Source organism: Heptranchias perlo, chromosome 20 (genome assembly GCF_035084215.1).
Source record: "Heptranchias perlo isolate sHepPer1 chromosome 20, sHepPer1.hap1, whole genome shotgun sequence".
Classification (NCBI taxonomy): Eukaryota; Metazoa; Chordata; class Chondrichthyes; order Hexanchiformes; family Hexanchidae; genus Heptranchias; species Heptranchias perlo.
Genome location: NC_090344.1, coordinates 27,452,506 through 27,464,417, shown reverse-complemented (window position 1 = coordinate 27,464,417; position 11,912 = coordinate 27,452,506). Strand labels below are relative to the sequence as shown.

The 11,912-nt window shown below is 43.3% G+C and overlaps 3 non-coding genes across 3 annotated transcripts; 1 reads left to right on the top strand and 2 right to left on the bottom strand.

Moving 5' to 3' along the window:
* Window positions 1-1,102: 1,102 nt before the first annotated feature.
* Window positions 1,103-1,188, bottom strand: trnak-uuu (transfer RNA lysine (anticodon UUU)). The gene is given in 2 exon segments: window positions 1,103-1,138; window positions 1,152-1,188. It is a non-coding gene; the product is annotated as a tRNA-Lys (tRNA).
* A 7,666-nt stretch (window positions 1,189-8,854) lies between these two features.
* trnag-ccc (transfer RNA glycine (anticodon CCC)) lies at window positions 8,855-8,926 on the top strand. Its single transcript has one exon. It is a non-coding gene; the product is annotated as a tRNA-Gly (tRNA).
* Window positions 8,927-10,520: 1,594 nt separating this feature from the next.
* On the bottom strand, window positions 10,521-10,612 carry trnar-ucu (transfer RNA arginine (anticodon UCU)). The gene is given in 2 exon segments: window positions 10,521-10,556; window positions 10,576-10,612. It is a non-coding gene; the product is annotated as a tRNA-Arg (tRNA).
* Between the last annotated feature and the right edge of the window lie 1,300 nt (window positions 10,613-11,912).

Sequence of the window (11,912 nt, the reverse complement as noted above, 5' to 3'; positions counted from 1 at the left end):
GTCGGAATAAACAGGTCATTTTCGGGTTGGCAGGTTGTAACTAGTGGGGTGCCGTGAATATCAGTGCTTGGGCCTCAGATATTTACAATCGATATTAATGACTTAGATGAGGGGACCGAGTGTAATGTATCCAAGTTTGCTGACGATACAAAACTAGGTGGGAAAGTAGGCTGTGAGGAGGACGCAAAGAGGATGCAAAGTGATACAGACAGGTTAAGTGAGTGGGCGAGAAGTTGGCAGATGAATTATAACGTGGGGAAATGTGAGGTTGTTAACTTTGGTAGGAAGAATTGAAAAGCAGAATATCTTTTCAAAGGTGAGAGACTGCGAAATGTTGGTATTCAGAGGGATTTGTGTGCTCTTGCACACGGATCACAGAAAGTTAACATGCAGATGCAGCAAGCAATTAGAAAAGCAAATGGTATGTTGCCCTTTATTGCGAGGTGGTTGGATTACAAAGATAAGGAAGCCTTGCTGTAATTATATAGGGTTTGGTAAGACCACATCTGGAGTACTGTGTACAGTTTTGATCTCCTTACCTGCGGAACGATACACTTGCCTTAGAGTGGATGCAACAAAGGTTCACTCGATTGATTCCTGGGATGAGAGGGTTGTCTTGTGAGGAGAGATTGAGTAGAATGGGCCGATATTCTCTGCAGTTTTCAATAATCAGGTGATCTCATTGAAACATATAAAATTCTTAGAGGGCTTGACAGGGTAGATGCTGGGATGCTGTTTCCCCTTGCTGGAGAGTCTAGAGCTAATGATGATAATCTCAAGATAAGGGGCCGGCCATTCAGTACAGAGATGAGGAATAATTTCTTCACTGAGAAGGTTGTGAACTGTTGGAATTCTCTACCCCAGAGGGCTGTGGATGCTGAGCCATTGAATAGATTCAAAACTGAGATAGATAGAATGTTGGACACGAAGGAACTCAAAGGATATGGGGACAGGTCAGGAAAGTGGATTTGAGGTCGAAAATCAGCAATGACCCAATCAAATTGGCGAAGTCGGATCGAGGGACTGGATGGCCAACTCTTGCTCCTTTCGCTGATTTTGGTCCGCTGGAAAAGCAGAACTTGCCAGCTATTTTAAAAGTTTTCGCCTGAACAGGGACTTGAACCCTGGACCCTCAGATCACTACCTGTTCTTAAAAGTCTGATGCTTTACCGACTGAGCTATCCAGGCTCGCTGTTGGATTAGCTTCCATCATACAGATTCATGGTCGGACTCTGAATTATCCCTGTCGATGTCGAATTCGGGAGAGTGTCCCTTTGAAACAATTTTCAGCAACGTGTTGAGGAGAATCCTTGTTTCTGTTGAACATGGTGAAAGAAACATGGCCAGCGAACTCGTGATTTTGCAATTCTTCTTGTTTGTACAAAATGTCTTGTCATTCGTTAGCAGCAATTAAAAACAACACTTTACCCAATGGCTCAAAAGCTAAACTTGTTCCACACGGGAGCTGGAAAAGGCCTCTCGACCTTTCAGCCGATCAACAATTGAAAGCTGAATAATTTCACCCGTTACACCGTGACACCAGGCAGCAGACTTACCTCCCGAATTTTCCCGACACGACACTTCAAACCGATGAATACCTGCTTCACGGAAAGAAGAATTGTGTTTTTGGTTCTTTGGATTTAAAGATGTCGTGCCGGCCCCTTTACCATTTCAGCTGTCGCCAATTTCCCCCTCTCCTCTGAAAACAAATAAACTCTCACCTGCTATTGCAAGACGGGAGGCCAGAGGAGCCTCAGTGCCCACATGGGGACATGAATATATCGATGCGTTATGGAACCGGATGTACCTTGAACCCCAGTCAAAATATTTAGAAGGTTCAACTACTTTCGATGGCGCTGGAGTTCACAACTCCAGCATTTCTCCAGCGTATAATTATTTTAGAAGTAACGCGCGCTGACCGATTGCGCCACTGGAGCCGCGCACGGTCTGTGTCACCAGTGCTCCCATCAAACAGCTTCATCCTCGGTCTCTCAATTATCGCTTCCTGATCTTTCCCACACAGAAGCCTCCAACCAAGAGGCGATTCGTTGAACATCCGCCGTGGCATCTGAAACAAAACCCCAGACCATAAGAACTTTTAATTATATTGTTATTATTATTAACTTAAGGACAATTATTTTCATGCTACTTTGAGGATTTGCGGAAATTGGGAGCTGAAATTAAGAAACTCTCTCTGGGCTGTCGTTGATTGAAGAGATGGGCGTTATTTCATTTGAAAACCGAGACTCGGACCTTCCTGATGGAGAAGTGTGAGAGAAGATTGTGATTAGTGACAGTTGCCGGGGAGATCTAGAGGAGAGGGAGAAAAGTCAAAGTCACAGCTGTGACAGCTCAAGTGCTCCGCTTATCTGTAATATTTAAAAAGTAATGTACAGTACAGGACAAACCGATTTAGTATCGGTTATCAAAAATATTGATAACCTGATACCAGGGTTCAAAGGCGGATTCGTAAAAAGGGTACGGATTTAACCGCCAGACCGAAATCATTCCTCATGAATCTGAAGCGTCTTGGGGAAAACGGCAGCGCGAACTGTTATGTTCGTGTCATGACTTGAAAGACCCTCCAATTACCGACAGTATCTTTGAACGAGTTGTGCAGCAAAACCGTGATAGAAGCCGCTTTGCATTCGTCAAACGTGTCGGTGACGATATTGAGGTTGAAAAGGGTCGATTTCAATTATTTGAAATCTCACCATGTGACCCGAAGATTGACCGCTGAATCGAGTTTTTCCTGTAAGTCCTGAATTGAAGGAAAAGGCGCAACAAGCAGGTCGGAGAAATGAAGAGCAGAAAATGTGGATGAAAGTTGCACGAGTGAAAATCCCTGTCTGTTGGAAGACTCAGTCCCCAGTGGTGGAGAGGATTGGTATTTCAAGCTGTTTCACAGCTCGCACACACACCATTGGCTCATTTAATCACCTTCAACAACTCGATTACATCATCACTTAATCTTCTATACACAAGGAAATACAAACATTTTCTATTCAACTTGTCCGCATAATTTAAATATTTTAGCTCCGGTATAATTCTGGTGAATCTGCGCTGCACCCCCTCCAAGGCCATTATATCCTCCCTGAGGTGTGATGCCGAGAACTGAATGCAGGACTCGAACTGTGGTCTCATCAGAGTTTATATAAATGTAACATAACTTCCACCCCTTTGAATTCCAGCTCCCTTAAGATAAAGGCCAAATTTCCATTAGCCTTTTTAATTATTTTTTTGTAACTGTCCACTGACTTTTCATGATTTCTGCACTTGGACCCGTAAACATCTTTCCTCCTCTACAGTTCCTAGTTTCTCACCAGTTAGAAAATATTCTCATCTATCTTGCTTAGGTCCAAAGTGGATGACCTCACACTTCCCCATATTGAAAGATTTAAGAGCCTACGGCACTTTCCATAGAAAATAGAAGGCTGAGGGTGACATGAAATAGGACTTTAAGATTATGCAAGGGTTTGAGAGGTCAGAGGTATTTGCAATTTTGTGGGGTGGAGTCCAAAATTGGGGCCATAAATATAAGATCGTCACATTTAATCCAATATGGCATTCAAGAGAACCATATTTACAATGAGGCTCGCTAGAATGTGCAACTCACTACCACAAGGAATAATTAAGGCGAAAAGCATGGATGCATTTACAGGGAAGCGAGATAAACACAGGGAGGAGAAAGGAATATTCGAGTTTGCTCATTGGGTTAGATGAAGAGGGGTTGAAGGAGGCGCGTCTGCAGCATCAACACCGGCATAGTCTAGTTGGGCCGAATTGTCTGTTTCTGTGATGTACATTCTATGTAATTCTATGTAAGCTCCATCTGCCACGGTTTTACCAACTCACTTCATCTATCAATTTCGCTTCGCAACTTTATGCTCCCATCTACATTACTCACTGTGTCACCTAACTTGGTGTCGTCGACAAACTTGGATATATGGCTCTCTATTTCTTCATTTGCCTCATTTATACATATCGTAAAAAGCTGATGCCCCGGTACAGATCCCTGGGGGACACCATTAATCACATCCTGTCAATTTGAGCACAGATCCATTATCCCTACTCTCTGTCTCCTACCTCCAAACCAACTCCCTACCCATGTCAATCGGTTGCTTTAATTTCCATGTGATCTCATTTCTGTTAACAGTCTCTTATGTGTTCCCTTATCGATTGCCTCTGGAAGTCAATATACATATAACACCCATAGACACTGCATTATCTACCACGTTATTACATCTTCAAGAAGTTCAGCTAGTTTTGTTGCACTTGACTTAACCTTTACAAATCCATGCCGGCTTCTCTGATCAATTCATATTTATCCAAGTGCTCAGTCACTCTTCCCTAATAGCGGATACTGGTAACTGCCCGACAATAGACGTCAGACTAATAGGTCTATAATTTCCAACTTTATCTCTCCTCCCATTCCTAAATAATGGAATGACATTGGCAATTTTTCAATCCATGGAACAATTCCTGAAACAAGAGAGTTTGAACGATCATGACTGAAACATGTACAATTTCCTCACCTACTCCTTTTAATCCCCTGGGATGGTCACCATCAGGTCCTGGAGATTTGTCGATCTTTAATCTAAATATTTTCTCCAATACCATTATTTTACTTCGATTGAATCCCCTTGATTTATTTCTGGGTTCGATGAGGTCAGGGTATAATTCTCGATTCGAGCTTCATACCCCGGAGAAACCCAAATTTAGCCCTCGAATTTTGATCTTGACGTGTGGTTCAAACTTCTGTAAAGAGGGAAAAGAAGTCCACAAATTACACCCCTGAATCTCAAGCGCTTTCGGAAGAAGTTCAGTTCAAACAATCTGGACTTTAAAGGCACCTCAATGACCTACACTTTCATTGATCGAGCTTTCTTTGCAATTGCATTCCGCCTTGAAACCGCTCTGGGCTTTCATCTCACTGAAGCAGAGTTTGCCCGCTTTGTGTCTGTCAGCATGTCGGTGACGAGGTTCGCTCTGATATCGGTCGCTTATAATTTTGAAGATCTCGTCAAGTTCAGGGAAAAGAAACCGAGAATCGAATTGTCCCTGTAAGCGATGAATTGAAGGGATTGGTGCTCGAAGCAGATCTGGAAAATGCGCAGTGCGGTCGATCAGGAATTCCAAATCCAATCTCTCGCCACTCGGCGATCATATTAACTGAGCTTTATTCTGGCCCAGTGTCAGCGCGCTGAAATCGAGTATTTCACGGCACGTTTCTCTTAACTTCACAGTTGCTGGTTTAAGAGTGAAGACCGGCTCGTTGGATTTTCACTTCAGCAAGCTTCAACCATTCATTGTGGAAAAGTAAACTGACGGTGGACAGCTGTTATATTAGTCACTGCAGCCTCAAGGTTTAGCTCAGTGAATTACTGGTTCAGCAGGTGGACTCTTCACTTGTCTCGATGGTGCTATTGGTTAGATTGATTCGAGCCCTTATTTTATTTTTCCTGAGGATTCATCGCCTCAAAGTTCCAGGGTTTCAATGTGTGTTTTGTCTGCAAGAAAATGTACCGTGATCATTGCCGGTTGAGCAGAGCTAATATTCCACCATTTACCCTGTGGACTAAAAAAAAACCTTGTGATCGCAAAGCAGGCACATGAAACATATAAAGGAATGGAACATTGGCTTCACGGAAATCACAATTCATCTTGACAGACAAGGTCCCGAAAGGCTAATTCTCTGTGACATGGAGATTTCTGTAGTGAGCGAGACCACACTGTTTCTATATTCAGAGAATAAATGTCGCACCCTTTATGTTGGAAAAGCAAAACGGTGGGGATTTTTGTCATAGCCCGATGCCTTTCGTGTTGTATCAATTGTCCATCTTTGCGTTATTTTCATCTTGATCGCACACCGAGTTAGGGCGTTCTTGTGATAAATGGCGACAATTGCCTGCCTTGATAAATTTAACAACGGCTGCACCAGATTCCTGGCGTCATAAACACTGAACTTTTAATCCCACTCTAAAGATACAGTCTGTAAAATGATGAAATTTCATCACATGCAAAGCACAAAAATCAAAGCTTCCTACCACTCGCTGTGTAAAGAAGTTTTTACTCATGTCACCTTTGGTTCTTTTGCCAATCACCTTAAATCTATGCCCTTTGGTTCATGTCCCTTCCGCCAATGGGAACAGTTTCACTCTATCTACCCTGTCTAGGCCCTTCATGATTTTGAATATCTCTGTCAAATCTCCTCTCAGCCTTCTCAGTTCCAAGGTGAACAATCCCAGCTTCTTCAGTCTATCCATGTAATTTAAGTCCCTCATCGCTGGAATCATTCTCGTAAATCTCCTCTGCGCCCTCTCAAGGCCTTCACATCCTTCCAAAAGTGCACTGCCCAGAACTGGACCCAATACTCCATTTATGGCCGAAATAGTATTTTATAAATGTTCATCATGACTTCCTCTTTATAAAGCCCAGGACACCGACTGCTTTTTAAACCGCTTTCTCAACCTGCCCTGCCACTTTCAACGACTTGCGCACATATACCCCCAGGTCCCTCTGTTCCTCTCACCCTTTTAGAATTCTGCTCTCTAGTTTATATTGCCTTTCCTCTTTTTTCACACCGAAATGCATCATCTCGCATTTTTCCGCGTTAAACTTCATCTGCCACGTGTCCGTCCATGTCACCAGCGTGTCCATATCCTATTCATGTCTATCCACCTCACTGTTCTCTACCCGTCCACGTTTTGTGTCATCTGCAAATATTGATATTGTACCATTTACTCCCAAGCCCAAGTAAATAATATATATCAAGAAAAGACGTTGTCCCAGCACCGACCCCTATGGAACACCATTGCCCACCTCCCTCCAGTCCGAAAAACAACCGTTCACCACAACTCTCTGTTTCCTGTCATTTAGCCAGTTCTGTAACCATATTGTTTTTGCCCCCTGTGTTCCATGGGCTGCAATCTTGATCAATAGCCTACCACGTGACACTTGATCAAACGCTTTTTGAAAGTCCATAAACACCACGTCAACTGCATTGACCTCATCTCCCCTCTCTGTTACCTCATCAAACAACTTTATCAAGTTGGTAAAACACGATTTGCTTTTAACAAATCCGTGCTGGCATTCCCTAATCAATCCACACTCGTCCAAGTGACTGTTCATTCTGTCCCGGATTATCATTTCCAAAACTTTCCCCATCACCGAGGTTAAACTGACTGACCTATAGTTGCTGGGTTTATCTTTACACCCTTTTTTTGAACAAGGTTGTAACCTTTGCAATTCTCCAGTCCTCTGGCACCATCCTCATATATAAGGATGTCTGGAAGATTATGGCCAGTAACTCTGCAATTTTCCCCTTTACTTCCCTCAGCATCCGAGGTTGCATCACATTCGGACCAGTTGACTTATCTATTTTAAGTACAGCAAGCCTTTCTAGTACCTCTTCTTTCTCATTTTTTAGCCCATCCAGTATCTTAACTATATCTTACTTTACCTAGAATCTGGCAGCATCTTCTTCCTTGGTAAAGACCAATGCAAAGTAATCATTTAGTACCTCTGCCAAGCCAACTGCCTCCATGAGTAGATCTCCTTGATGGTCCCGAATCGTCCCCAACCCTCCTCTTACTACCCGTTTACTGTTAACTTGTCTGTAGAAGACTTTTTGATTCCCTTTTATGTTTTCCGCTTTCTTATGCTCTCTCTTTGCCCCTCTTATTTCCTTTTTCACTTCCCCTCTGATCTTTCTCTATTGTCTCTGGTTGGCACTTGTGTTATCAACCTGACACCTGTCATACGCCACTTTTTCCCCCTTCATCTTACTCTCTATCTCTCTTATTATCCATGGAGCTCTGGCTTTAGTTCCCCTACTTTTCTACCCGAATCATCTTTTTAAAAGCCGCCCACTGTCCAATTATAGTTTTGTCAGACAATGTTGGATTCCAATTTACCCGGGCCCAGATCTGTTCTCATCCCACTGAAATTGGCCCTCCTCCAATTGAGTATTTTTACTTTAGAGTTGACAGAGTCCATTTCCATAGCTATTCGAATCCTTATGAAACTGATCGCTGCTCCCTAAATGCTCCCCCACTGACACTTGCTCCACTTGGCCCGCCTCATTCCTTTGAACCAAGTCCAGGAATGCCTCCTTCCTCAGTGGGCCAGAAACGTACTGGTCGAGAATGTTATCCTGAACACATTTCAAAAATTCTTCCCCTTCTTTGTGCCTTGTATTATTGTTATCTCAGTCTACATGAGGATATTGGAAATCCCCGGTTATTAATACTCTATGGCTTTTGCACCTCTCTGTAATTTCCCTGCAAATTTGTTCCTCGATATCCGTCCCACCAGCTGTTGGCCAACAGAATACACCAAGTAGTGTAATCGCACCTCTATTGTTCCTTAACTCGAACTCAGTACCCAGGAGAAATTCCCTCGTTCCTGAGCACTTTGTATTAAGCAGAAGTTAGCAGCAATCAGTGTTTGTAGTGGGACTGAGAAATGCATGAAGAGGCGGCACCCTGTAAAACAGAGCTCCAAGTATCGGTTTAAATAAAGTCCTGAACTGAGAGAGCGGAGGGCAGATGAGGATTGAATTAAATCCCAATTCACTGAATCTAAACAAGGTTTAAATAAGTGAATCTGTCAGGAGTGGGATTCCTGAGCTTGTGTGTGAGCTGAAACTGGATCGGTCCCGTTCTGCAAAGAAAGAATGGCAGGCGGCTCCCAGACAGGGCTCAGGCCGGGACTGGCAGCTCTCCGCTGGTAACGGCTGGATTGGAGAGCGGGGCTCCTGCGCTGTTGCTGCTGCTGCTTCCGCCTCTTCGAGTCACTGTGGCGGTCGGTACCGATCTTCCTCCAATGGATCCGGCTCCAACTACTCACTGTCGACCTCGTGGCGCAACGGTAGCGCGTTTGACTCCCGATCAGAAGGATGCGTGTTTGAATCACGTCGGGGTCATCGCATTTTTGCAACCTTTCAGTGTCACTCTGTTTTATCGCGGGGCAGTCTTTCAGGGATTGTCTGTTCACTGTGTGTAAAATAATATTGATCATAGAACGAACACACCAAAGAAGGAGGTCATTCGACCCATCAATTCCTTACCTGCCTTTTGTAAGAACAATCCCATTGGTCCCATTCCCCGTCCCTTTCCCAGTGGCCCTGCATTTTCCCCTCCAAGTATTTATCAAATTCCTTTTTGAAAGCCACGATTGAATCTGCTTCCACCAGCCTTTCAGGAAGCGCATTCCAGATCATAGCCATTCGCTGCGTAAAAAAGATTTTCCTCATGTCGCCTTTGGTTCTTTTGCCAATCACCTCAAATCTGTGTCCTCTGGTTCTCGACGCTTCGGCCAATGGGAACAGCTTCTCTTTATTAACTTTATCTAAACCCTTCATGACTTTGAACACTTCCATCAAATCTCCTCTGAACATTCTCTGCTCGAAGGAGAACAATCCCAGCACGGCGTAAATGCGGTCAATTAGCTCCAATTGATTTATTTGGTAATTAAACAAAACGTGAAAGACCGGCAAGGCGTTGTGCGAACAGAGTTCACTGCTGTCCGACAATAAATCCAATCGCTACGTGGGCACTGGGTTCAAATCTTACGACTGATAGAATTTCTTGCAATGTTCATTTTGACCTGTTCGCAGAAAACCCGATTGTCGTGCGATGGAGCAGAGAATGTGAAAGAAACTGAAACTGAAAGTGCAGATATTTGTTTCATCAAAGTGACTGGACACGTTTCCACAGGTGAGGGCCTCTCACCTTAAGATTCTTTCCAGCAGAGCAGGACAGATGATCAGAGTGACCGGGCTCCAGCGGCGCAATCGATCAGTGCGCGATCTTTATATGACAGGACAGGATCGGGAAATGCTCGGGTTGTTAATTCGAGTCTCAGCTAAGTCAAACGATCATTTTGCTCGTGAACATTTCGACCGGAGTTGAAGGTACAATTGGTTTGTTCCAAAATGCATCTACTTATTTGAATTGCCATATGGTTCCTCCGGTCTGCGCTGTTGCAATAGCAGATGAAATGTTTAGTATTGCTTGTTTTCCGGAGGGAGGCTGCGGAATTGGAACCAAAAACTATGGTTTTGATCCATCTAAATTTAAGGAATTTAACTGGAGTTTTAAACCAGTCGCGTTAGACCGCTCAGCCAGGATACTTTCCATCTTGCGATCTTCAGGAGCCACTTTTACAGGAATAGAATGACTGCAAGCAAGAATTCTACCCCTCAAGCACCAATGCTCGCACGGCAGCAGGATGCATGTGTCCAGTTAGAAACCTGTCTGAAGGAGCATGAAGTCTGACAGAACCGGAAGTCCAGCAGATTGACTTTCGGTCTGAGCAGATGATGAATCTCCTTCTTGAGAGCGTTTCGCCAATCCAGTTCAGAGTGGATTTAGAATCATAAATTCGGGTGTGACTGGAGCCACTTGTGTAAAATGAAGTGTCGGGTGCAGTTTCCCGTCCTTGATGGACATTAATGATCCTGTTGCGGTTTTGCTGCAAAATTTCACTTCCCAGCTCCCGATCCCTGAACTAAAATCCAACTCTGGTGGGATTCGATCCCACAACCTTTGGATGATTCCTCTAACCCTGAAGTAGAAGTCCAACACGCTGTCCATTGCGCCACAGAGTCAGTTATGCAATGTGCGGCAGAGCGGGGATCCTCTGCTGTGGTTGAGGCGGTCAGGCTGCTCCTGCTTCCGCCTCTCACATTCCCAGAGCCGCGGTGGCGGTCTGCACCGATCGCCATCCAATGGATCCTGCTCCAGCCGCTTGTTGTGGGCCTGGTGCAAGAACAGTCGCGTCTGACTCCAAATCAGAAGGCTGCGTGTTTTGAACCAAGTTGAAATCACAACATTTTCACTTTGGCTCAGGATCCTGCCGACTGATTTTAGATCGGGACAGTGTTTTAGGGATGGTCTGTTCAGTGTTTGTGCAACAATATCAAAATTCAATTTGATACATTAATGAGCTTTTTTTCTGTTACTTTCTGTTTACACCCTCACCAGTTTTATGTCGAAACAGTTCACAATGTTTAAAGGATGTGGTGTACAGTGTTTGTGGAATCAGTGTTATTAAATTTGATACTTTCATTTGTTCCTTCTCCAACCCAGACTCTTATAATCAGATGTGTAGCTTCACCCTGTGTAAAATAGCTGACTCAGTGATACAAATAAATCAGTAACAACCCCGAAATCTCAGCGGGTATATTTGTTCCAATGCTTTGTGATGGTCGCGATTTCCATGCAAATTTTCAATCAGCAAATCCCAAAGGGTGTTTTGGGTTTGATAAACCAATTTAAGGACTTGACTGGTTCCTGGAAATGATCAAATGGGGATTTCCTTACCCGTACAGATATAGAAATAAATATATTCCATCATTTCATAAATGACAGTTGTGTAAATAAATATATCGCGATATCCAACATGGAAAATCAGCTCTTCATATTCTTAAACAAATGTTCTCATTTTATTTTATTAATCCACTTCCGTTTCAATGTAAAACATATGTTCAGAGCATCCCTCTAAACTTAAAGAATGGTAAAACAATTGCAGATTTTACAAACACATAACACGCTATCGTATAAGTAAGATTAAGGCCTGCTTTGTGAAATGTTTATTCTAATTGTCTTTATGATGTTACGAAAAGTATTTCTCGATGTTCGTCCCCAACTTAACGGAGAAACTACGATGAAAACCGAAAGGATTTTTCAAAAACTATTTGGAGCGATTTGATCGGTTCCCCTTCTCCTTTCTTTAATTATTACCTTTTGCTAATTGTTCTTCTTGATCCGTTTGCTTCATTTTTTCCTCAGTTATTTATAGTGAATTTTCTATCCGTTAACGTTCTTAAATATTTGATTTGTTTGTTCCCTTCCTCTTGACTTGCGATTTGTTGACCTTCAGGTCAAAGTCTGAAACAGAAATGTGCT